We start from the raw sequence: 23,949 nt of genomic DNA, 5'->3' as shown, positions 1-23,949 counted from the left end.
CACCGTCAATAAGAAGGTCCAAGGGATACAGTAAACCGGAAGTGAAGCATCGGAATCTAAAACTGGACTCACAGGAGAGGTTCAAATCATTGAAAGTTAGAGTGTCAGTCCTCGTGTACGTAAGTCGGCATTGTGCCATTTGTATTAAATTCGGATGCAATTTTTGTGCTTCATCGTCAACAAGATCGTCCAAGGTATACAGTAAACCTGAAGTGAAGCATCGGAATCTAAAACTGGACTCACAGGAGAGGTTCAAATCATAGAAAGTTAGAGTGACAGTCCTCTTGTACTTGAGTCGGCATTGTGACTTTTGTATCAAATTCGGATGCAATTTCTGTGTTTCATCGTCAATAAGAAGGTCCAAGGGATACTGTAAACCTGAAGTGAACCTTCGGAATCTAAAACTGGACTCAAAGGAGTGGTTCAATTCATAGAAAGTTAGTGTGTGAGTCCTCTTGTACCTAAGTCGGGATTGTGCCTTTTGTATTACAATCGTATAAAGTATCTGTGTTTCATCGTCAATAATGAGGTCCAAGTGATACAGTAAACCTGAAGTGAAGCATCGGATACTAAAACTGGACTCACAGGAGAGGTTCAAAATATAGAATGTTAGAGTTTCAGTCCTCTTGTACTTAAGTCGGCATTAATATTTTGTATTAAACTGGGATGCAATTTCTGAGTTTCATCGTCAAAAAGAAGGTCCAAGGGATACTGTAAACCTGAAGTTAAGCATCGGAATCTAAAACTGGACTCACAGGAGAGGTTCAAATCATAGAAACTTAGAGTGTCAGTCCTCTTGTACTTAAGTCGGCATTGTGACTTTTGTATTAAATTCCGATGCAATTTCTGTGTGCCATCGACAATAAGAAGGTCCAAGGGATACAGTAATCCTGAAGTGAAGCATCGGAATCTAAAACTCGACTCACAGGAGAGGTTCAAATCATAGAAAGTTAGAGTGTAGGTCCTCTTGTACTTAAGACGGCATTGTGCCATTTGTATTAAATTCGGATGCAATTTCTGTGTGCCAACGTCAATAAGAAGGTCCAAGGGATTCAGTAAACCTGAAGTGAATCATCGGAATCTAAAACTGGACTCACAGGAGAGGTTCAAATCATTGAAAGTTAGAGTGTGAGTCCTCGTGTACGTAAGTCGGCATTGTGCCATTTGTATTAAATTCGGATGAAATTTCTGTGCTTCATCGTCAATTAGATAGTCCAAGGTATACAGTAAACCTGAAGTGAAGCATCGGAATCTAAAACTGGACTCACATAAGAGGTTCAAATCATAGAGAGTTAGAGTGTCAGTCCTTTTGTCCTTAAGTCGGCATTGTGCCCTTTGTATTATATTCGGATGCAATATCTGTGTTTCATCGTCTATAAGAAGGTCCAAGGAGGCAGTAAACCTGAAGTGAAGCATCGGAATCTAAAACTGGACTCACAGGAGAGGTTCAAATCATAGAAAGTTAGAGTGTAGGTACTCTTGTTCTTAAGTCGGCATTGTGCCTTTTGTATTAAATTCGGATGCAATATCTGTGTTTCATCGCCAATAAGAAGGTCCGAGGGATACAGTAAACCTGAAGTGAAGCATCGGAATCTAAAACTGTACTCACAGGACAGGTTCAAATCATAGTAACTTAGAGTGTCAGTCCTCTTGTACGTATGTCGGCATTGTGCCTTTTGTATTAAAATCGAATGCAATTTCTGTGCTTCATCGGCAATAAGATCGTCCAAGGTATACAGTAAACCTGAAGTGAAGCTTCGGAATCTAAAACTGGACTCACAGGAGAGGTTCAAATCATAGAGAGTTAGTGTGTCAGTCCTTTTGATCATAAGTCGGCATTGTGCCTTTTGTATTAAATTCGGATGCAAAACCTGTGTTTCATCGTCAATAAGAAGGTCCAAGGGAGACAGTAAACCTGAAGTGAAGCATCGGAATCTAAAACTGGACTCACAGGAGAGGTTAAAATCATAGTAAGTTAGAGTGTCAGTCTTCTTGTACTTATGTCGGCATTGTGCCTTTTGTATTAAATTCGGATGCAATTTCTGTGTTTCATCGTCAACAAGAAGATCCAAGGATACTGTAAACCTGAAGTGAAGCATCAGAATCGAAAACTGGACTCACAGGAGAGGTTCAATTCATAGAAAGTTAGAGTGTCAGTCCCCTTGTACCTAAGTCGGCATGGTGCTTTTGTATTACATTCGTATGCAATTTCTTTGTTTCATCGTCAATAAGAAGGTCCAAGGGGTACAGTAAACCTGAAGTGAAGTATCGGAATTTAAAACTGGACTCACAGGAGAGGTTTAAATCATAGAATGTTAGAGTGTCAGTCCTCTTGTACTTAAGTCGGCATTGTGACTTTTGTATTAAATTGGGATGCAATTTCTGTGTTTCATCGTCGATAAGAACGTCCAAGAGATTTAGTAATTCTGAAGTGATGCATCGGAATCGAAAACTGGACTCACAGGAGAGGTTCAAATCACAGGAAGTTAGAGTGTCAGTCCACTTGTACTTAAGTCGGCATTGTGACTTTTGTATTAAATTCGGATGCAATTTCTGTGCTTCATCGTCAATAAGAAGGTCCAAGGGATACAGTAAACCTGAAGTGAAGCATCGGAATCTAAAACTGGACTCACAGGTGAGGTTCAAATCATAGTAAGTTAGAGTGTCAGTCCTCTTGTACGTAACCCGGCATTGTGCATCTTGTTTTAATTTCGGACGCAATTTCTGTGCTTCATCGTCAATAAGATCGTCCAAGGTATACAGTAAACCTGAAGTGAAGCATCGGAATCTATTACTGGACTCACAGGAGAGGTTCAAATCATAGAGAAGTTAGAGTGACAGTCCTCTTGTACTTGAGTCGGCATTGTGACTTTTGTATTAAATTCGGATGCAATTTCTGTGTTCCATCGTCAATAAGAAGGTCCAAGGGGTACTGTAAACCTGAAGTGAAGCATCGGAGTCTAAAACTGGACTCACAGGAGAGGTTCAATTCATAGAAAGTTAGTGTGTCAGTCCTCTTGTACCTAAGTCGGCATTGTGCGTTTTGTATTACATTCATATGCAATTTCTGTGTTTCATCGTCAATAAGAAGGTCCAAGGGGTACTGTAAACCTGAAGTGAAGCAACGGAAGCTAAAACTGGACTCACAGGAGAGGTTCAAAATATAGAATGTTAGAGTGTCAGTCCCCTTGTACTTAAGTCGGCATTGTGATTTTGTATTAAATTGGGATGTAATTTCTGAGTTTCATCGTCAATAAGAAGGTCCAAGGGATACAGTAAACCTGAAGTTAAGCATCGGAATCTAAAACTGGACTCACAGGATAGGTTCAAATCATAGTAAGTTAGTGTGTCAGTCTTCTTGTACTTAAGTCGGCATTGTGCCTTTTGTATTAAATTCGGATGCAATTTCTGTGTTTCATCGTCAACAAGAAGATCTAAGGATACTGTAAACCTGAAGTGAAGCATCAGAATCGAAAACTGGACTCACAGGAGAGGTTCAATTCATAGAAAGTTAGAGTGTCAGTCCCCTTGTAGCTAAGTCGGGATGGTGCTTTTGTATTACATTCGTATGCAATTTCTTTGTTTCATCGTCAATAACAAGGTCCAAGGGGTACAGTAAACCTGAAGTGAAGTATCGGAATTTAAAACTGGACTCACAGGAGAGGTTTAAATCATAGAATGTTAGAGTGTCAGTCCTCTTGTACTTAAGTCGGCATTGTGACTTTTGTATTAAATTGGGATGCAATTTCTATGTTTCATCGTCAATAAGAAGGTCCAAGGGATACAGTAAACCTGAAGTTAAGCATCGGAACCTGAAACTGGACTCACAGGAGAGGTTCAATTCATAGAAAGTTAGAGTGTCAGTCCTCTTGTACCTAAGTCGGCATTGTGCCTTTTGTAATACATTCGTATGCAATTTCTGTGTTTCATCGTCAATAAGAAGGTCCAAGGGATACAGTAAACCTGAAGTGAAGCATCGGAATCTAAAACTGGACTCACAGGAGAGGTTCAAATCATAGAAAATGAGAGTTTCAGTCCTCTTGTACTTAAGTCGGTATTGTGACTTTTGTATTAAATTCGGATGCAATTTCTGTGTTTCATCGTCGATAAGAACGTCCAAGAGATTTAGTAAACCTGAAGTGATGCATCGGAATCGAAAACTGGACTCACAGGAGAGGTTCAAATCACAGGAAGTTAGAGTGTCAGTCCACTTGTACTTAAGTCGGCATTGTGACTTTTGTATTAAATTCGGATGCAATTTCTGTGCTTCATCGTCAATAAGAAGGTCCAAGGGATACAGTAAACCTGAAGTGAAGCATCGGAATCTAAAACTGGACTCACAGGAGAGGTTCAAATCATAGAAAGTTAGAGTGTCAGTCCTCTTGTACTAAGGTCGGCATTGTGACTTCTGTATTAAATTCGGATGCAATTTCTATGTTTCATCGTCAATAAGAAGGTCCAAGGGATACAGTAAACCTGAAGTGTAGCAACGGAATCTAAAACTGGACTCACAGGTGATGTTGAAATCATAGTAAGTTAGAGTGTCAGTCCTCTTGTACGTAAGCCGGCATTGTGCTTTTTGTTTTAAATTCGGATGCAATTTCTGTGCTTCATCGTCAATAAGATCGTCCAAGGTATACAGTAAACCTGAAGTGAAGCATCGGAATCTAATACTGGACTCACAGGAGAGGTTCAAATCATAGAGAAGTTAGAGTGACAGTCCTCTTGTACTTGAGTCGGCATTGTGACTTTTGTATTAAATTCGGATGCAATTTCTGTGTTTCATCGTCAATAAGAAGGTCCAAGGGGTACTGTAAACCTGAAGTGAAGCATCGGAATCTAAAACTGGACTCACAGGAGAGGTTCAATTCATAGAAAGTTAGTGTGTCAGTCCTCTTGTACCTAAGTCGGCATTGTGCGTTTTGTATTACATTCGTATGCAATTTCTGTGTTTCATCGTCAATAAGAAGGTCCAAGTGATACAGTAAACCTGAAGTGAAGCAACGGAAGCTAAAACTGGACTCACAGGAGAGGTTCAAAATATAGAATGTTAGAGTGTCAGTCCTCTTGTACTTAAGTCGGCATTGTGATTTTGTATTAAATTGGGATGTAATTTCTGAGTTTCATCGTCAATAAGAAGGTCCAAGGGATACAGTAAACCTGAAGTTAAGCATCGGAATCTAAAACTGGACTCACAGGAGAGGTTCAAATCATAGAAAGTTAGAGTGTCAGTCCTCTTGTACTTACGTCGGCATTGTGACTTTTGCATTAAATTCCGATGCAATTTCTGTGTGCCATCGTCAATAAGAAGGTCCAAGGGATACAGTAAACCTGAAGTGAAGCATCGGAATCTAAAACTGGACTCACAGGAGAGGTTCAAATCATTGAAAGTTAGAGTGTCAGTCCTCGTGTACGTAAGTCGGCATTGTGCCATTTGTATTAAATTCGGATGCAATTTCTGTGCTTCATCGTCAATAAGATAGTCCAAGGTATACAGCAAACCTGAAGTGAAGCATCGGAATCTAAAACTGGACTCACAGGAGAGGTTCAAATCATAGAGAGTTGGAGTGTCAGTCCTTTCGTTCTTATGTCGGCATTATCCTTTTGTATAAAATTCGGATGCAATATCTGTGTTTCATCGTCAATAAGAAGGTCCAAGGGAGGCAGTAACACTGAAGTGAAGCATCGGAATCTAAAACTGGACTCACAGGAGAGGTTAAAATCATAGAAAGTTAGAGTGTCAGTCTTCTTGTACTTAAGTAGGCATTGTGCCTTTTGTATTGAATTCGGATGGAATATCTGTGTGTCATCGTCAATAAGAAGTTCCAAGGGATACAGTAAACCTGAAGTAAAGCATCGGAATCTAAAACTGGACTCACAGGAAAGGTTCAAATCATAGAAAGTTAGAGTGTCAGCCCTCTTGTTCTTAAGTCGGCATTGTGCCTTTTGTATTAAATTCGGATGCAATATCTGTGTTTCATCGCCAATAAGAAGGTCCGAGGGATACAGTAAACCTGAAGTGAAGCATCGGAATCTAAAACTGGACTCACAGGACAGGTTTAAATCATAGTAACAGAGTGTCAGTCCTCTTGTACGTAAGTCGGCATTGTGCCTTTTGTATTAAAATCGGATGCAGTTTCTGTGCTTCATCGTCAATAAGATCGTCGAAGGTATACAGTAAACCTGAAGTGAAGCTTCGGAATCTAAAACTGGACTCACAGGAGAGGTTCAAATCATAGAGAGTTAGTGTGTCAGTCCTTTTGTTCATAAGGCGGAATTGTGCCTTTTGTATTAAATTCGGATGCAATATCTGTGTTTCATCGTCAATAAGAAGGTCCAAGGGAGACAGTAAACCTGAAGTGAAGCATCGGAATCTAAAACTGGACTCACAGGAGAGGTTAAAATTATAGAAAGTTAGAGTGTCAGTCTTCTTGTACTTAAGTCGGCATTGTGCCTTTTGTATTAAATTCGGATGCAATTTTTGTGTTTCATCGTCAATAAGAAGGTCCAAGGGATACTGTAAACCTGAAGTGAAGCATCGGAATCGAAAACTGGACTCACAGGAGAGGTTCAATTCATAGAAAGTTAGAGTAACAGTCCTCTTGTACTTAGGTCGGCATTGTGACTTTTGTATTAAATTCGGATGCAATTTCTGTGCTTCATCGTCAATAAGAAGGTCCAAGGGATACAGTAAACCTGAAGTGAAGCATCGGAATCTAAAACTGGACTCACAGGAGAGGTTCAAATCATAGAAAATTAGAGTGTCAGTCCTCTTGTACTAAGGTCGGCATTGTGACCTTTGTATTACATTCGTAAGCAATTTCTGTGTTTCATCGTCAATAAGAAGGTCCAAGGGATACAGTAAACCTGAAGTGAAGCATCGGAATCTAAAACTGGACTTGCAGGAGAGGTTCAAATCATAGAATGTTAGAGTGTCTGTCCTCTTGTACTTAAGTCGGCATTGTGACATTTGTATTAAATTCGGATGCAATTTCTGTGTTTCATCGTCAATAAGAAGGTCCAAGGGATACAGCAAACCTGAAGTTAAGCATCCGAATAAAGAAAACTGGAATTACAGGAGAGGTTCAAATCATAGAAAGTTAGAGTAACAGTCCTCTTGTACTTAGGTCGGCATTGTGACTTTTGTATTAAATTCGGATGCAATTTCTGTGCTTCATCGTCAATAAGAAGGTCCAAGGGATACAGTAAACCTGAAGTGAAGCATCGGAATCTAAAACTGGACTCACAGGAGAGGTTCAAATCATAGAAAGTTAGAGTGTCAGTCCTCTTGTACTAAGGTCGGCATTGTGACTTTTGTATTACATTCGTATGCAATTTCTTTGTTTCATCGTCAATAAGAAGGTCCAAGGGATACATTAAACCTGAAGTTAAGCATCGGAATCTAAAACTGGACTCACAGGAGAGGTTCAAATCATAGAATGTTAGAGTGTCTGTCCTCTTGTACTTAAGTCGGCATTGTGACATTTGTATTAAATTCGGATGCAATTTCTGTGTTTCATCGTCAATAAGAAGGTCCAAGGGATACAGTAAACCTGAAGTTAAGCATCGGAAACTAAAACTGGACTCACAGGAGAGGTTCAAATCATAGAAAGTTAGAGTGTCAGTCCTCTTGTACTTAAGTCGGCATTGTGACTTTTGTATTAAATTCGGATGCTATTTCTGTGTTTCATCGTCAATAAGAAGGTCGAAGGGATACAGTAAACCTGAAGTGAAGCTTCGGAATCTAAAACTGGACTCACAGGAGAGGTTCAAATCATAGTAAGTTAGAGTGTCAGTCCTCTTGTACGTAAACCGGCATTGTACTTTTTGTATTAAATTCAGATGCAATTTCTGTGCTTCATCGTCAATAAGATCGTCCAAGGTATACAGTAAACCTGAAGTGAAGCATCGGAAACTAAAACTGGACTCACAGGAGAGGTTCAAATCATAGAAAGTTAGAGTGACAGTCCTCTTGTACTTGAGTCGGCATTGTGACTTTTGTATTAAATTCGGATGCAATTTCTGTGTTTCATCGTCAATACGAAGGTCCAAGGGGTACTGTAAACCTGAAGTGAAGCATCGGAATCTAAAACTGGACTCACAGGAGAGGTTCAATTCATAGAAAGTTAGAGTGTCAGTCCTCTTGTACTTAAGTCGGCATTGTGACATTTGTATTAAATTCGGATGCAATTTCTGTGTTTCATCGTCAATAAGAAGGTCCAAGGGATACAGTAAACCTGAAGTTAAGCATCGGAATCTAAAACTGGACTCACAGGAGAGGTTTAAATCATAGAAAAATAGAGTGTCAGTCCTCTTGTACTTAATTCGGCATTGTGACTTTTTTATTAAATTCGGATGCAATTCCTGTGTTTCATCGTCAATAAGAAGAGCCAAGGGATACAGTAAACCTGAAGTGAAGCATCGGAATCTAAAACTGGACTCACAGGAGAAATTCAAATAATAGAAAGTTAGAGTGTCAGTCCTCTGGTACTTAGGTCGGCCTTGTGACTTTTGTATTAAATTCGGATGCAATTTCTGTGCTTCATCGTCAATAAGAAGGTCCAAGGGATACAGTAAACCTGAAGTGAAGCATCGGAATCTAAAACTGGACTCACAGGAGAGGTTCAAATCATAGAAAGTTAGAGTGTCAGTCCTCTTGCACTAAGGTCGGCATTGTGACTTTTGTATTACATTCGTATGCAATTTCTGTGTTTCATCGTCAATAAGAAGGTCCAAGGGATACAGTAAACCTGAAGTGAAGCATCGGAATCTAAAACTGGACTCACAGGAGGGGTTCATATCATAGAATGTTAGAGTGTCTGTCCTCTTGTACTTAAGTCGGCATTGTGACATTTGTATTAAATTCGGATGCAATTTCTGTGCTTCATCGTCAATAAGATCGTCCAAGGTATACAGTAAACCTGAAGTGAAGCATCGGAATCTAAAACTGTACTAACAGGAGTGGTTCAATTCATAGAAAGTTAGAGTGACAGTCCTCTTGCACTTGAGTCGGCATTGTTACTTTTGTATTAAATTCGGATGCAATTTATGTGTTTCATCGTCAATAAGAAGGTCCAAGGGATACTGTAAACCTGAAGTGAAGCATCGGAATCTAAAACTAGACTCACAGGAGAGGTTCAGTTCATAGAAAGTTAGAGTGTCAGTCCTCTTGTACCTAAGTCGGCATTGTGCCTATTGTATAAAATTCGGATGCAATATCTGTGTTTCATCGTCAATAAGAAGGTCCAAGGGATACAGTAAACCTGAAGTGAAGCATCGGAATCTAAAACTGGACCCACAGGAGAGGTTCATATCATAGAAACTTAGAGTGTCAGTCCTCTTGTTCTTAAGTCGGCATTGTGCCTTTTGTAATAAATTCGGATGCAATATCTGTTTTTTCTCGCCAATAAGAAGGTCCGAGGGATACAGTAAACCTGAAGTGAAGCATCGGAATCTAAAACTGGGCTCACAGGAGAGGTTCAAATCATAGAGAGTTAGAGTGTCAGTCCTTTTGTTCATAAGTCGGCATTGTGCCTTTTGTATTAAATTCGGATGCAATATCTGTGTTTCATCGTCAATAAGAAGGTCCACGGGAGACAGTAATCCTGAAGTGAAGCATCGGAATCTAAAACCGGACTCACAGGAGAGATTTAATTCATAGATAGTTAGAGTGTCAGTCCTCTTGTACCTAAGTCGGCATTGTGCTTTGTATTACTTTCGTATGCAATTTCTTTGTTTCATCGTCAATAAGAAGGTCCAAGCGATACAGTAAAGCTGAAGTGAAGCATCGGATTTTAAAACTGGACTCACAGGAGAGGTTTAAATCATAGAATGTTAGAGTGTCAGTCCTCTTGTCCTTAAATCGGCATTGTGACTTTTGTATTAAATTGGGATGCAATTTCTGTGTTTCATCGTCAATAAGAAGGTCCAAGGGATACAGTAAACCTGAAGTTAAGCATCGGAATCTAAAACTGGACTCACAGGAGAGGTTCATTTCATAGAAAGTTAGAGTGTCAGTCCTCTTGTACCTAAGTCGGCATTGTGCCTTTTGTATTACATTCGTATGCAATTTCTGTGTTTCATCGTCAATAAGAAGTCCCAAGGGATACAGTAAACCTGAACTGAAGCATCAAAAACTAAAACTGGAGTCACAGGAGAGGTTCATATCATTGAAAGTGAGAGTGTCAGTCCTCTTGTACTTAAGACGGTATTGTGACTTTTGTATTTAATTCGGATGCAATTTCTGTGTTTCATCGTCGATAGGAACGCACAAGTGATACAGTAAACCTTAAGTGAAGCATCGGAATCTAAAACTGGAATCGCAGGAGAGATTCAATACATTGAAAGTTAGAGTGTCAGTCCTCTTGTATCTAAGTCGGCATTGTGCCTTTTGTATTACATTCGTATGCAATTTCTGTGTTTCATCGTCAATAAGAAGGTCCAAGTGATACAGTAAACCTGAAGTGAAGCATCGGAATCGAAAACTGGACTCACAGGAGAGGTTCAAAATATAGAATGTTAGAGTGTCAGTCCTCTTGTACTTAAGTCGGAATTGTGATTTTGTATAAAATTGGGATGCAATTTCTGTGTTTCATCGTCAATAAGAAGGTCCAAGGGATAAAGTAAACCTGTAGTGAAGCATCGGAATCTAAAACTGGACTCACAGGAGAGGTTCAAATCATAGAAAGTTAGAGTGACAGTCCTCTTGTACTTGAGTCGGCATTGTGACTTTTGTATTAAATTCGGATGCAATTTCTGTGTTTCATCGTCAATAAGAAGGTCCAAGGGACACTGTAAACCTGAAGTGAAGCATCGGAATCTAAAACTGGACTCACAGGAGAGGATCAATTCTTAGAAAGTTAGAGTGTCAGTCCTCTTGTACCTAAGTCGGCATTGCGCCTTTTGTATTACATTCGTACGCAATTTCTGTGTTTCATCGTCAATAAGAAGGTCCAAGTGATACAGTAAACCTGAAGTGAAGCATCGGAAGCTAAAACTGGACTCACAGGAGAGGTTCAAAATATAGAAAGTTAGGGTGTCAGTCCTCTTGTACTTAAGTCGGCATTGTGATTTTGTATTAAATTGGGATGCAATTTCTGAGTTTCATCGTCAATAAGAAGGTCCAAGGGATACAGTAAACCTGAAGATAAGCATTGGAATCTAAACCTGGACTCACAGGAGAGGTTCAAATCATAGAAAATTAGAGTGTCAGTCCTCTTGTACTAAGGTCGGCATTGTGACTTTTGTATTACATTCGTATGCAATTTCTGTGTTTCTTCGTCAATAAGAAGGTCCAAGGGATACAGTAAACCTGAAGTGAAGCATCGGAATCTAAACCTGGACTTACAGGAGAGGTTCAAATCATAGAATGTTAGAGTGTCTGTCCTCTTGTACTTAAGCCGGCATTGTGACATTTGTATTAAATTCGGATGTAATTTCTGTGATTCATCGTCAATAAGAAGGTCCAAGGGATACAGTAAACCTGAAGTTAAGCATCGGAATCTAAAACTGGACTCACAGGAGAGGTTCAAATCATAGAAAGTTAGAGTGTCAGTCCTCTTGTACTTAATTTGGCATTGTGACTTTTGTATTAAATTCGGATGCAATTCCTGTGTTTCATCGTCAATAAGAAGGTCCAAGGGATACAGTAAACCTGAAGTGAAGCATCGGAATCTAAAACTGGACTCACAGGAGAAATTCAAATCATAGAAAGTTAGAGTGTCAGTCCTCTTGTACTTAGGTCGGCCTTTAGACTTTTGTATTAAATTCGGATGCAATTTCTGTGCTTCATCGTCAATAAGAAGGTCCAAGGGATACAGTAAACCTGAAGTGAAGCATCTGAATCTAAAACTGGACTCACAGGAGAGGTTCAAATCATAGAAAGTAAGAGTGTCACTCCTCTTGTACTTAAGTCGGCATTGTGACTTTTGTGTTAAATTCGGATGCAATTTCTGTGTTTCATCGTCAATAAGAAGGTCGAAGGGATACAGTAAACCTGAAGTGAAGCATCGGAATCTAAAACTGGACTCACAGGAGAGATTCAAATCATAATAAGTTAGAGTGTCAGTCCTCTTGTACGTAAGCCGGTATTGTGCTTTTTGTATTAAATTCGGATGCAATTTCTGTGCTTCATCGTCAATAAGATCGTCCAAGGTATACAGTAAACCTGAAGTGAAGCATCGGAATCTAAAACTGGACCCACAGGAGAGGTTCAACTCATAGAAAGTTAGAGTGACAGTCCTCTTGCACTTGAGTCGGCATTGTGACTTTTGTATTAAATTCGGATGCAATTTATGTGTTTCATCGTCAATAAGAAGGTCCAAGGGATACAGTAATCCTGTAGTGAAGCATCGGAATCTAAAACTGGACTCACAGGAGAGGTTCAAAACATAGAAATTTAGAGTGTCAGTCCTCTTGTACTTAAGTTGGCATTGTGACTTTTGCATTAAATTCCGATGCAATTTCTGTGAGCCATCGTCAACAAGAAGGTCCAAGGGATACAGTAAACCTGAAGTGAAGCATCGGAATCTAAAACTGGGCTCACAGGAGAGGTTGAAATCATAGAAATTTAGAGTGTAGGGCCTCTTGTACTTAAGTCGGCATAGTGCCATTTGTATTAAATTCGGATGCAATTTCTGTGTGCCATCGTCAATAAGAAGGTCCAAGGGATACAGTAAACCTGAAGTGAAGCATCGGAATCTAAAACTGGACTCACAGGAGAGGTTCAAATCATAGAAAGTTAGAGTGTCAGTCCTCGTGTACGTAAGTCGGCATTGTGCCATTTGTATTAAATTCGGATGCAATTTCTGTGCTTCATCGTCAATAAGACAGTCCAAGGTAAACAGTAAACCTGAAGTGAAGCATCGGAATCTAAAACTGGACTCACAGAAGAGGTTCAAATCACAGAGAGTTAGAGTGTCAGTCCTTTTGTTCTTAAGTCGGCATTGTGCCCTTTGTATTAAATTCGGATGCAATATCTGTGTTTCATCGTCAATATAAAGGTCCAAGGGAGGCAGTAAACCTGAAGTGAAGCATCGGAATATAAAACTGGACTCACAGGAGAGGTTAAAATCATAGAAAGTTAGAGTGTCAGTCTTCTTGTACTTAAGTAGGCATTGTGCCTTTTGTATTAAATTCGGATGCAATTTCTGTGTTTCATCGTCAATAAGAAGTTCCAAGGGATACAGTAAACCTGAAGTGAAGCATCGGAATCTAAAACTGGACTCACAGGAGAGGTTCATATCATAGAAAGTTAGAGTGTCAGTCCTCTTGTTCTTAAGTCGGCATTGTGCCTTTTGTATTAAATTCGGATGCAATATCTGTGTTTCATCGTCAATAAGAAGGTCCAAGGGATACAGTAAACCTGAAGTGAAGCATCGGAATCTAAAACTGGACCCACAGGACAGGTTCAATTCATAGAAAGTTAGAGTGTCAGTCCTCTTGCACGTAAGTCGGCATTGTGCCTTTTGTATTAAAATCGGTTGCAATTTCTGTGCTTCATCGTCAATAAGATCGTCCAAGGTATACAGCAAACCTGAAGTGAAGCTTCGGAATCTAAAACTGGACTCACAGGAGAGGTTCAAATAATAGAGAGTTAGAGTGTCAGTCCTGTTGTTCATAAGTCGGCATTGTGCCTTTTGTATTCAATTCGGATGCAATATCTGTGTTTCATCGTCAATAAGAAGGTCCAAGGGAGACAGTAAACCTGAAGTGAAGCATCGGAATCTAAAACTGGACTCAGAGGAGATATTAAAATCATAGAAAGTTAGAGTGTCAGTCTTCTTGAACTTAAGTCGGCATTGTGCTTTTGTATTATATTCGTATGCAATTTCTTTGTTTCATCGTCAATATGAAGGTCCAAGGGATACAGTAAACCTTAAGTGAAGCATCGGAATCTAAAACTGGACTCACCGGAGAGGTTCAAATCATAGAAAGTGAGAGTGTCAGTCCTCTTGTACTTATGTCGGTATTATGACTTTTGTATCAAATTCGGATGCAATTTCTGTGTTTCATCGTCGATAAGAACGTCCAAGAGATACAGTAAACCTAAGGTGAAGCATCGGAATCGAAAAATGGACTCACAGGAGAGGATCAAATCATAGAAAGTTAGAGTGTCAGTCCACTTGTACTTAAGTCGGCATTGTGACTTTTGTATTACATTCGGACGCAATTTCTGTGTTTCATCGTCAATAAGAAGGTCCAAGGGATACAGTAAAACTGAAGTGAAGCGTCGGAATAAAAAAAACTGGACTTACAGGAGAGGTTCAAATCATAGAAAGTTAGAGTGTCAGTCCTCTTGTACTTAGAACGGCATTGTGACTTTTGTATTAAATTCGGATGCAATTTCTGTGCTTCATCGTCAATAAGAAGGTCCAAGGGATACAGTAAACCTGAAGTGAAGCATCGGAATCTAAAACTGGACTCACAGGAGAGGTTCAAATCATAGAAAGTTAGAGTGTCAGTCCTCTTGTACTAAGGTCGGCATTGTGACTTTTGTATTACATTCGTATGCAATTTCTGTGTTTCATCGTCAATAAGAAGGTCCAAGGGATACAGTAAACCTGAAGTGAAGCATCGGAATCTAAAACTGGACTCACAGGAGGGGTTCATATCATAGAATGTTAGAGTGTCTGTCCTCTTGTACTTAAGTCGGCATTGTGACATTTGTATTACATTCGTATGCAATGTCTTTGTTTCATCGTCTATAAGAAGGTCCAAGGGATACAGTAAACCTGAAGTGAAGCATCGGAATTTAAAACTGGACTCACAGGAGACGTTTAAATCATAGAATGTTAGAGTGTCAGTCTTCTTGTACTTAAGTCGGCATTGTGACTTTTGTATTACACTGGGATGCAATTTCTGTGTTTCATCGTCAATAAGAAGGTCCAAGGGATACAGTAAACCTGAAGTTAAGCATCGGAATCTAAAACTGGACTGACAGGAGAGGTTCAATTCATAGAAAGTTAGAGTGTCAGTCCTCTTGTACCTAAGTCGGCATTGTGCCATTTGTATTACATTCGTATGCAATTTCTGTGTTTCATCGTCAATAAGAAGGTCCAAGGGATACAGTAAACCTGACGTGAAGCATCGGAATCTAAAACTGGACTCACAGGAGAGGTTCAAATCCTAGAAAGTGAGAGTGTCAGTCCTCTTGTACTTAAGTCGGTATTATGACTTTTGTATCAAATTCGGATGCAATTTCTATGCTTCATCGTCAATAAGAAGGTCCAAGGGATACAGTAAACCTGAAGTGAAGCATCGGAATCTAAAACTGGACTCACAGGAGAGGTTCAAATCATAGAAAGTTAGAGTGTCAGTCCTCTTGTACTAAGGTCGGCATTGTGACTTTTGTATTACATTCGTATGCAATTTCTGTGTTTCATCGTCAATAAGAAGGTCCAAGGGATACAGTAAACCTGAAGTGAAGCATCGGAATCTAAAACTGGACTCACAGGAGGGGTTCATATCATAGAATGTTAGAGTGTCTGTCCTCTTGTACTTAAGTCGGCATTGTGACATTTGTATTACATTCGTATGCAATTTCTGTGTTTCTTCGTCAATAAGAAGGTCCAAGGGATACAGTAAACCTGAAGTGAAGCATCGGAATCTAAAACTGGACTTACAGGAGAGGTGCAAATCATAGAATGTTAGAGTGCCTGTCCTCTTGTACTTAAGTCGGCATTGTGACATTTGTATTAAATTCGGATGCAATTTCTGTGTTTCATCGTCAATAAGAAGGTCCAAGGGATACAGTAAACCTGAAGTTAAGCATCGGAATCTAAAACTGGACTCACAGGAGAGGTTCAAATCATAGAAAAATAGAGTGTCAGTCCTCTTGTACTTAATTCGGCATTGTGACTTTTGTACTAAATTCGGATGCAATTCCTGTGTTTCATCGTCAATAAGAAGGTCCAAGGGATACAGTAAACCTGAAGTGAAGCATCGGAATCTAAAACTGGACTCACAGGAGAAATTCAAATAATAGAAAGTTAGAGTGTCAGTCCTCTGGTACTTAGGTCGGCCTTGTGACTTTTGTATTAAATTCGGATGCAATTTCTGTGCTTCATCGTCAATAAGAAGGTCCAAGGGATACAGTAAACCTGAAGTGAAGCATCGGAATCTAAAACTGGACTCACAGGAGAGGTTCAAATCATAGAAAGTTAGAGTGTCAGTCCTCTTGTACTAAGGTCGGCATTGTGACTTTTGTATTACATTCGTATGCAATTTCTGTGTTTCATCGTCAATAAGAAGGTCCAAGGGATACAGTAAACCTGAAGTGAAGCATCGGAATCTAAAACTGGACTCACAGGAGAGGTTCAATTCATAGAAAGTTATAGTGTCAGTCCTCTTGTACCTAAGTCGGCATTGTGCCTATTGTATAAAATTCGGATGCAATTTCTGTGTTTCATCGTCAATAAGAAGGTCCAAGGGATACAGTAAACCTGAAGTGAAGCATCGGAATCTAAAACTGGACCCACAGGAGAGGTTCATATCATAGAAACTTAGAGTGTCAGTCCTCTTGTTCTTAAGTCGGCATTGTGCCTTTTGTATTAAATTCGGATGCAATATCTGTGTTTCATCGCCAATAAGAAGGTCCGAGGGATACAGTAAACCTGAAGTGAAGCATCGGAATCTAAAACTGGACTCACAGGAGAGGTTCAAATCATAGAGAGTTAGAGTGTCAGTCCTTTTGTTCATAAGTCGGCATTGTGCCTTTTGTATTAAATTCGGATGCAATATCTGTGTTTCATCGTCAATAAGAAGGTCCACGGGAGACAGTAATCCTGAAGTGAAGCATCGGAATCTAAAACCGGACTCACAGGAGAGATTCAATTCATAGATAGTTAGAGTGTCAGTCCTCTTGTACCTAAGTCGGCATTGTGCTTTGTATTACTTTCGTATGCAATTTCTTTGTTTCATCGTCAATAAGAAGGTCCAAGCGATACAGTAAAGCTGAAGTGAAGCATCGGATTTTAAAACTGGACTCACAGGAGAGGTTTAAATCATAGAATGTTAGAGTGTCAGTCCTCTTGTCCTTAAGTCGGCATTGTGACTTTTGTATTAAATTGGGATGCAATTTCTGTGTTTCATCGTCAATAAGAAGGTCCAAGGGATACAGTAAACCTGAAGTGAAGCATCGGAATCTAAAACTGGACTCACAGGAGGGGTTCATATCATAGAATGTTAGAGTGTCTGTCCTCTTGTACTTAAGTCGGCATTGTGACATTTGTATTACATTCGTATGCAATTTCTGTGTTTCTTCGTCAATAAGAAGGTCCAAGGGATACAGTAAACCTGAAGTGAAGCATCGGAATCTAAAACTGGACTTACAGGAGAGGTGCAAATCATAGAATGTTAGAGTGTCTGTCCTCTTGTACTTAAGTCGGCATTGTGACATTTGTATTAAATTCGGATGCAATTTCTGTGTTTCATCGTTAATAAGATGGTCCAAGGGATACAGTAAACCTGAAGTTAAGCATCGGAATTTAAAACTGGACTCACAGGAGAGGTTCAAATCATAGAAAAATAGAGTGTCAGTCCTCTTGTACTTAATTCGGCATTGTGACTTTTGTATTAAATTCGGATGCAATTCCTGTGTTTCATCGTCAATAAGAAGGTCCAAGGGATACAGTAAACCTGAAGTGAAGCATCGGAATCTAAAACTGGACTCACAGGAGAAATTCAAATAATAGAAAGTTAGAGTGTCAGTCCTCTGGTACTTAGGTCGGCCTTGTGACTTTTGTATTAAATTCGGATGCAATTTCTGTGCTTCACCGTCAATAAGAAGATCCAAGGGATACAGTAAACCTGAAGTGAAGCATCGGAATCTAAAACTGGACTCACAGGAGAGGTTCAAATCATAGAAAGTTAGAGTGTCAGTCCTCTTGTACTAAGGTCGGCATTGTGACTTTTGTATTAGATTCGTATGCAATTTCTGTGTTTCATCGTCAATAAGAAGGTCCAAGGGATACAGTAAACCTGAAGTGAAGCATCGGAATCTAAAACTGGACTCACAGGAGGGGTTCATATCATAGAATGTTAGAGTGTCTGTCCTCTTGTACTTAAGTCGGCATTGTGACATTTGTATTAAATTCGGATGCAATTTCTGTGCTTCATCGTCAATAAGATCGTCCAAGGTATACAGTAAACCTGAAGTGAAGCATCGGAATCTAAAACTGTACTCACAGGAGTGGTTCAATTCATAGAAAGTTAGAGTGACAGTCCTCTTGCACTTGAGTCGGCATTGTTACTTTTGTATTAAATTCGGATGCAATTTATGTGTTTCATCGTCAATAAGAAGGTCCAAGGGATACTGTAAACCTGAAGTGAAGCATCGGAATCTAAAACTGGACTCACAGGAGAGGTTCAATTCATAGAAAGTTAGAGTGTCAGTCCTCTTGTACCTAAGTCGGCATTGTGCCTATTATATAAAATTCGGATGCAATTTCTGTGTTTCATCGTCAATAAGAAGGTCCTAGGGATACAGTAAACCTGAAGTGAAGCATCGGAATCTAAAACTGGACCCACAGGAGAGGTTCATATCATAGAAACTTAGAGTGTCAGTCCTCTTGTTCTTAAGTCGGCATTGTGCCTTTTGTATTAAATTCGGATGCAATATCTGTGTTTCATCGCCAATAAGAAGGTCCGAGGGATACAGTAAACCTGAAGTGAAGCATCGGAATCTAAAACTGGACTCACAGGAGAGGTTCAAATCATAGAGAGTTAGAGTGTCAGTCCTTTTGTTCATAAGTCGGCATTGTGCCTTTTGTATTAAATTCGGATGCAATATGTGTGTTTCATCGTCAATAAGAAGGTCCACGGGAGACAGTAATCCTGAAGTGAAGCATCGGAATCTAAAACCGGACTCACAGAAGAGATTCAATTCATAGATAGTTAGAGTGTCAGTCCTCTTGTACCTAAATCGGCATTGTGCTTTGTATTACTTTCGTATGCAATTTCTTTGTTTCATCGTCAATAAGAAGGTCCAAGCGATACAGTAAAGCTGAAGTGAAGCATCGGATTTTAAAACTGGACTCACAGGAGAGGTTTAAATCATAGAATGTTAGAGTGTCAGTCCTCTTGTCCTTAAGTCGGCATTGTGACTTTTGTATTAAATTGGGATGCAATTTCTGTGTTTCATCGTCAATAAGAAGGTCCAAGGGATACAGTAAACCTGAAGTTAAGCATCGGAATCTAAAACTGGACTCACAGGAGAGGTTCATTTCATAGAAAGTTAGAGTGTCAGTCCTCTTGTACCTAAGTCGGCATTGTGCCTTTTGTATTACATTCGTATGCAATTTCTGTGTTTCATCGTCAATAAGAAGGTCCAAGGGATACAGTAAACCTGAAGTGAAGAATCGGAAACTAAAACTGGAGTCACAGGAGAGGTTCATATCATTGAAAGTGAGAGTGTCAGTCCTCTTGTACTTAAGTCCGTATTGTGACTTTTGTATTTTATTCGGATGCAATTTCTGTGTTTCATCGTCGATAGGAACGTACAAGTGATACAGTAAACCTTAAGTGAAGCATCGGAATCTAAAACTGGAATCACAGGAGAGATTCAATACATAGAAAGTTAGAGTGTCAGTCCTCTTGTATCTAAGTCGGCATTGTGCCTTTTGTATTACATTCGTATGCAATTTCTGTGTTTCATCGTCAATAAGAAGGTCCAAGAGATACAGTAAACCTGAAGTGAAGCATCAGAAGCTAAAACTGGACTCACAGGAGAGGTTCAAAATATAGAATGTTAGAGTGTCAGTCCTCTTGTACTTAAGTCGGAATTGTGATTTTGTATAAAATTGGGATGCAATTTCTGAGTTTCATCGTCAATAAGAAGGTCCAAGGGATACAGTAAACCTGTAGTGAAGCATCGGAATCTAAAACTGGACTCACAGGAGAGGTTCAAATCATAGAAAGTTAGAGTGACAGTCCTCTTGTACTTGAGTCGGCATTGTGACTTTTGTATTAAATTCGGATACAATTTCTGTGTTTCATCGTCAATAAGAAGGTCCAAGGGATACTGTAAACCTGAAGTGAAGCATCGGAATCTAAAACTGGACTCACAGGAGAGGTTCAATTCATAGAAAGTTAGAGTGTCAGTCCTCTTGTACCTAAGTCGGCATTGCGCCTTTTGTATTACATTCGTACGCAATTTCTGTGTTTCTTCGTCAATAAGGAGGTCCAAGGGATACAGTAAACCTGAAGTGAAGCATCGGAATCTAAACCTGGACTTACAGGAGAGGTTCAAATCATAGAATGTTAGAGTGTCTGTCCTCTTGTACTTAAGTCGGCATTGTGACATTTGTATTAAATTCGGATGTAATTTCTGTGATTCATCGTCAATAAGAAGGTCCAAGGGATACAGTAAACCTGAAGTGAAGCATCGGAATCTAAAACTGGACTCACAGGAGAAATTCAAATCATAGAAAGTTAGAGTGGCAGTCCTCTTGTACTTAGGTCGGCCTTTAGACTTTTGTATTAAATTCGGATGCAATTTCTGTGCTTCATCGTCAATAAGAAGGTCCACGGGATACAGTAAACCTGAAGTGAAGCATCTGAATCTAAAACTGGACTCACAGGAGAGGTTCAAATCATAGAAAGTAAGAGTGTCACTCCTCTTGTACTTAAGTCGGCATTGTGACTTTTGTGTTAAATTCGGATGCAATTTCTGTGTTTCATCGTCAATAAGAAGGTCGAAGGGATACAGTAAACCTGAAGTGAAGCATCGGAATCTAAAACTGGACTCACAGGAGAGGTTCAAATCATAGTAAGTTAGAGTGTCAGTCCTCTTGTACGTAAGCCAGTATTGTGCTTTTTGTATTAAATTCGGATGCAATTTCTGTGCTTCATCGTCAATAAGATCGTCCAAGGTATACAGTAAACCTGAAGTGAAGCATCGGAATCTAAAACTGGACCCACAGGAGAGGTTCAATTCATAGAAAGTTAGAGTGACTGTCCTCTTGCACTTGAGTCGGCATTGTGACTTTTGTATTAAATTCGGATGCAATTTATGTGTTTCATCGTCAAAAAGAAGGTCCAAGGGATACTGTAAACCTGAAGTGAAGCATCGGAATCTAAAACTGGACTCACAGGAGAGGTTCAATTCACAGAAAGTTAGAGTGTCAGTCCTCTTGTACCTAATTCGGCATTGTGCCTTTTGTATAAAATTCGGATGCAATTTCTGTGTTTCATCGTCAATAAGAAGGTCCATGGGAGACAGTAAACCTGAAGTGAAGCATCGGAATCTAAAACTGGACCCACAGGAGAGGTTCATATCATAGAAACTTAGAGTGTCAGTCCTCTTGTTCTTAAGTCGGCATTGTGCCTTTTGTATTAAATTCGGAAGCAATATCTGTGATTCATCGCCAATAAGAAGGTCCGAGGGATACAGTAAACCTGAAGTGAAGCATCGGAATCTAAAACTGGACTCACAGGAGAGGTTCAAATCATAGTAACTTAGAATGTCAGTCCCCTTGTACGTAAGTCGGCATTGTGCCTTTTGTATTAAAATCGGATGCAATTTCTGTGCTTCATCGTCAATAAGATCGTCCAAGGTATACAGTAAACCTGAAGAGAAGCTTCGGAATCTAAAACTGGACTAACAGGAGAGGTTCAAATCATAGAGAGTTAGAGTGTCAGTCCTTTTGTTCATAAGTCGGCATTGTGCTTTTTGTATTAAATTCGGATGCAATATCTGTGTTTCATCGTCAATAAGAAGTTCCAAGGGAGACAGTAATCCTGAAGTGAAGCATCGGAATCTAAAACCGGACTCACAGGAGAGGTTAAAATCATAGAAAGTTAGAGTGTCAGTCTTCTAGTACTTAAGTCGGCATTGTGCCTTTTGTATTACATTCGTATGCAATTTCTGTGTTTCATCGTCAATAAGAAGGTCCAAGGGATACAGTGTACCTGAAGTGAAGCATCGGAAACTAAAACTGGACTCACAGGAGAGGTTCAAATCATTGAAAGTGAGAGTGTCAGTCCTCTTGTACATAAGTCGGTATTGTGACGTTTCTATTAAATTCGGATGCAATTTCTGTGTTTCATCGTCGATAGGAACGTACAAGAGATACAGTAAACCTGAAGTGAAGCATCGGAATCTAAAACTGGACTCACAGGAGAGATTCAATACATAGAAAGTTAGAGTGTCAGTCCTCTTGTACCTAAGTCGGCATTGTGCATTTTATATTACATTCGTATGCAATTTTTGTGTTTCATCGTCAATAAGAAGGTCCAAGTGATACAGTAAACCTGAAGTGAAGCATCGGAAGCTAAAACTGGAGTCACAGGAGAGGTTCAAAATATAGAATGTTAGAGTGTCAGTCCTCTTGTACTTAAGTCGGAATTGTGATTTTGTATAAAATTGGGATGCAATTTCTGAGTTTCATCGTCAATAAGAAGGTCCAAGGGATACAGTAAACCTGTAGTGAAGCATCGGAATCTAAAACTGGACTCACAGGAGAGGTTCAAAACATAGAAATTTAGAGTGTCAGTCCTCTTGTACTTAAGTTGGCATTGTGACTTTTGCATTAAATTCCGATGCAATTTCTGTGTGCCATCGTCAACAAGAAGTTCCAAGGGATACAGTAAACCTGAAGTGAAGCATCGGAATCTAAAACTGGGCTCACAGGAGAGGTTGAAATCATAGAAATTTAGAGTGTAGGGCCTCTTGTACTTAAGTCGGCATAGTGCCATTTGTATTAAATTCGGATGCAATTTCTGTGTGCCATCGTCAATAAGAAGGTCCAAGTGATACAGCAAACCTGAAATGAAGCATCGGAAGCTAAAACTGGACTCACAGGAGAGGTTCAAAATATAGAATGTTAGAGTGTCAATCCTCTTGTACTTAAGTAGGCATTGTGATTTTGTATTAAATTGGGATGCAATTTCTGAGTTTCATCGTCAATAAGAAGGTCCAAGGGATACAGTAAACCTGAAGATAAGAATTGGAATCTAAAACTGGACTCACAGGAGAGGTTCAAATCATAGAAAATTAGAGTGTCAGTCCTCTTGTACTAAGGTCGGCGTTGTGACTTTTGTATTACATTCGTATGCAATTTCTGTGTTTCTTCGTCAATAAGAAGGTCCAAGGGATACAGTAAACCTGAAGTGAAGCATCGGAATCTAAACCTGGACTTACAGGAGAGGTTCAAATCATAGAATGTTAGAGTGTCTGTCCTCTTGTACTTAAGTCGGCATTGTGACATTTGTATTAAATTCGGATGTAATTTCTGTGATTCTTCGTCAATAAGAAGGTCCAAGGGATACAGTAAACCTGAAGTGAAGCATCGGAATCTAAAACTGGACTCACAGGAGAAATTCAAATCATAGAAAGTTAGAGTGTCAGTCCTCTTGTACTTAGGTCGGCCTTTAGACTTTTGTATTAAATTCGGATGCAATTTCTGTGCTTCATCGTCAATAAGAAGGTCCAAGGGATACAGTAAACCTGAAGTGAAGCATCTGAATCTAAAACTGGATTCACAGGAGAGGTTCAAATCATAGAAAGTAAGAGTGTCACTCCTCTTGTACTTAAGTCGGCATTGTGACTTTTGTGTTAAATTCGGATGCAATTTCTGTGTTTCATCGTCAATAAGAAGGTCGAAGGGATACAGTAAACCTGAAGTGAAGCATCGGAATCTAAAACTGGACTCACAGGAGAGGTTCAAATCATAGTAAGTTAGAGTGTCAGTCCTCTTGTACGTAAGCCGGTATTGTGCTTTTTGTATTAAATTCGGATGCAATTTCTGTGCTTCATCGTCAATAAGATCGTCCAAGGTATACAGTAAACCTGAAGTGAAGCATCGGAATCTAAAACTGGACCCACAGGAGAGGTTCAATTCATAGAAAGTTAGAGTGACAGTCCTCTTGCACTTGAGTCGGCATTGTGACTTTTGTATTAAATTCGGATGCAATTTATGTGTTTCATCGCCAATAAGAAGGTCCAAGGGA

This window comes from Schistocerca americana, chromosome 10, assembly GCF_021461395.2.
Source record: "Schistocerca americana isolate TAMUIC-IGC-003095 chromosome 10, iqSchAmer2.1, whole genome shotgun sequence".
Classification (NCBI taxonomy): domain Eukaryota; kingdom Metazoa; phylum Arthropoda; class Insecta; order Orthoptera; family Acrididae; genus Schistocerca; species Schistocerca americana.
This window is presented reverse-complemented; position numbering follows the sequence as displayed.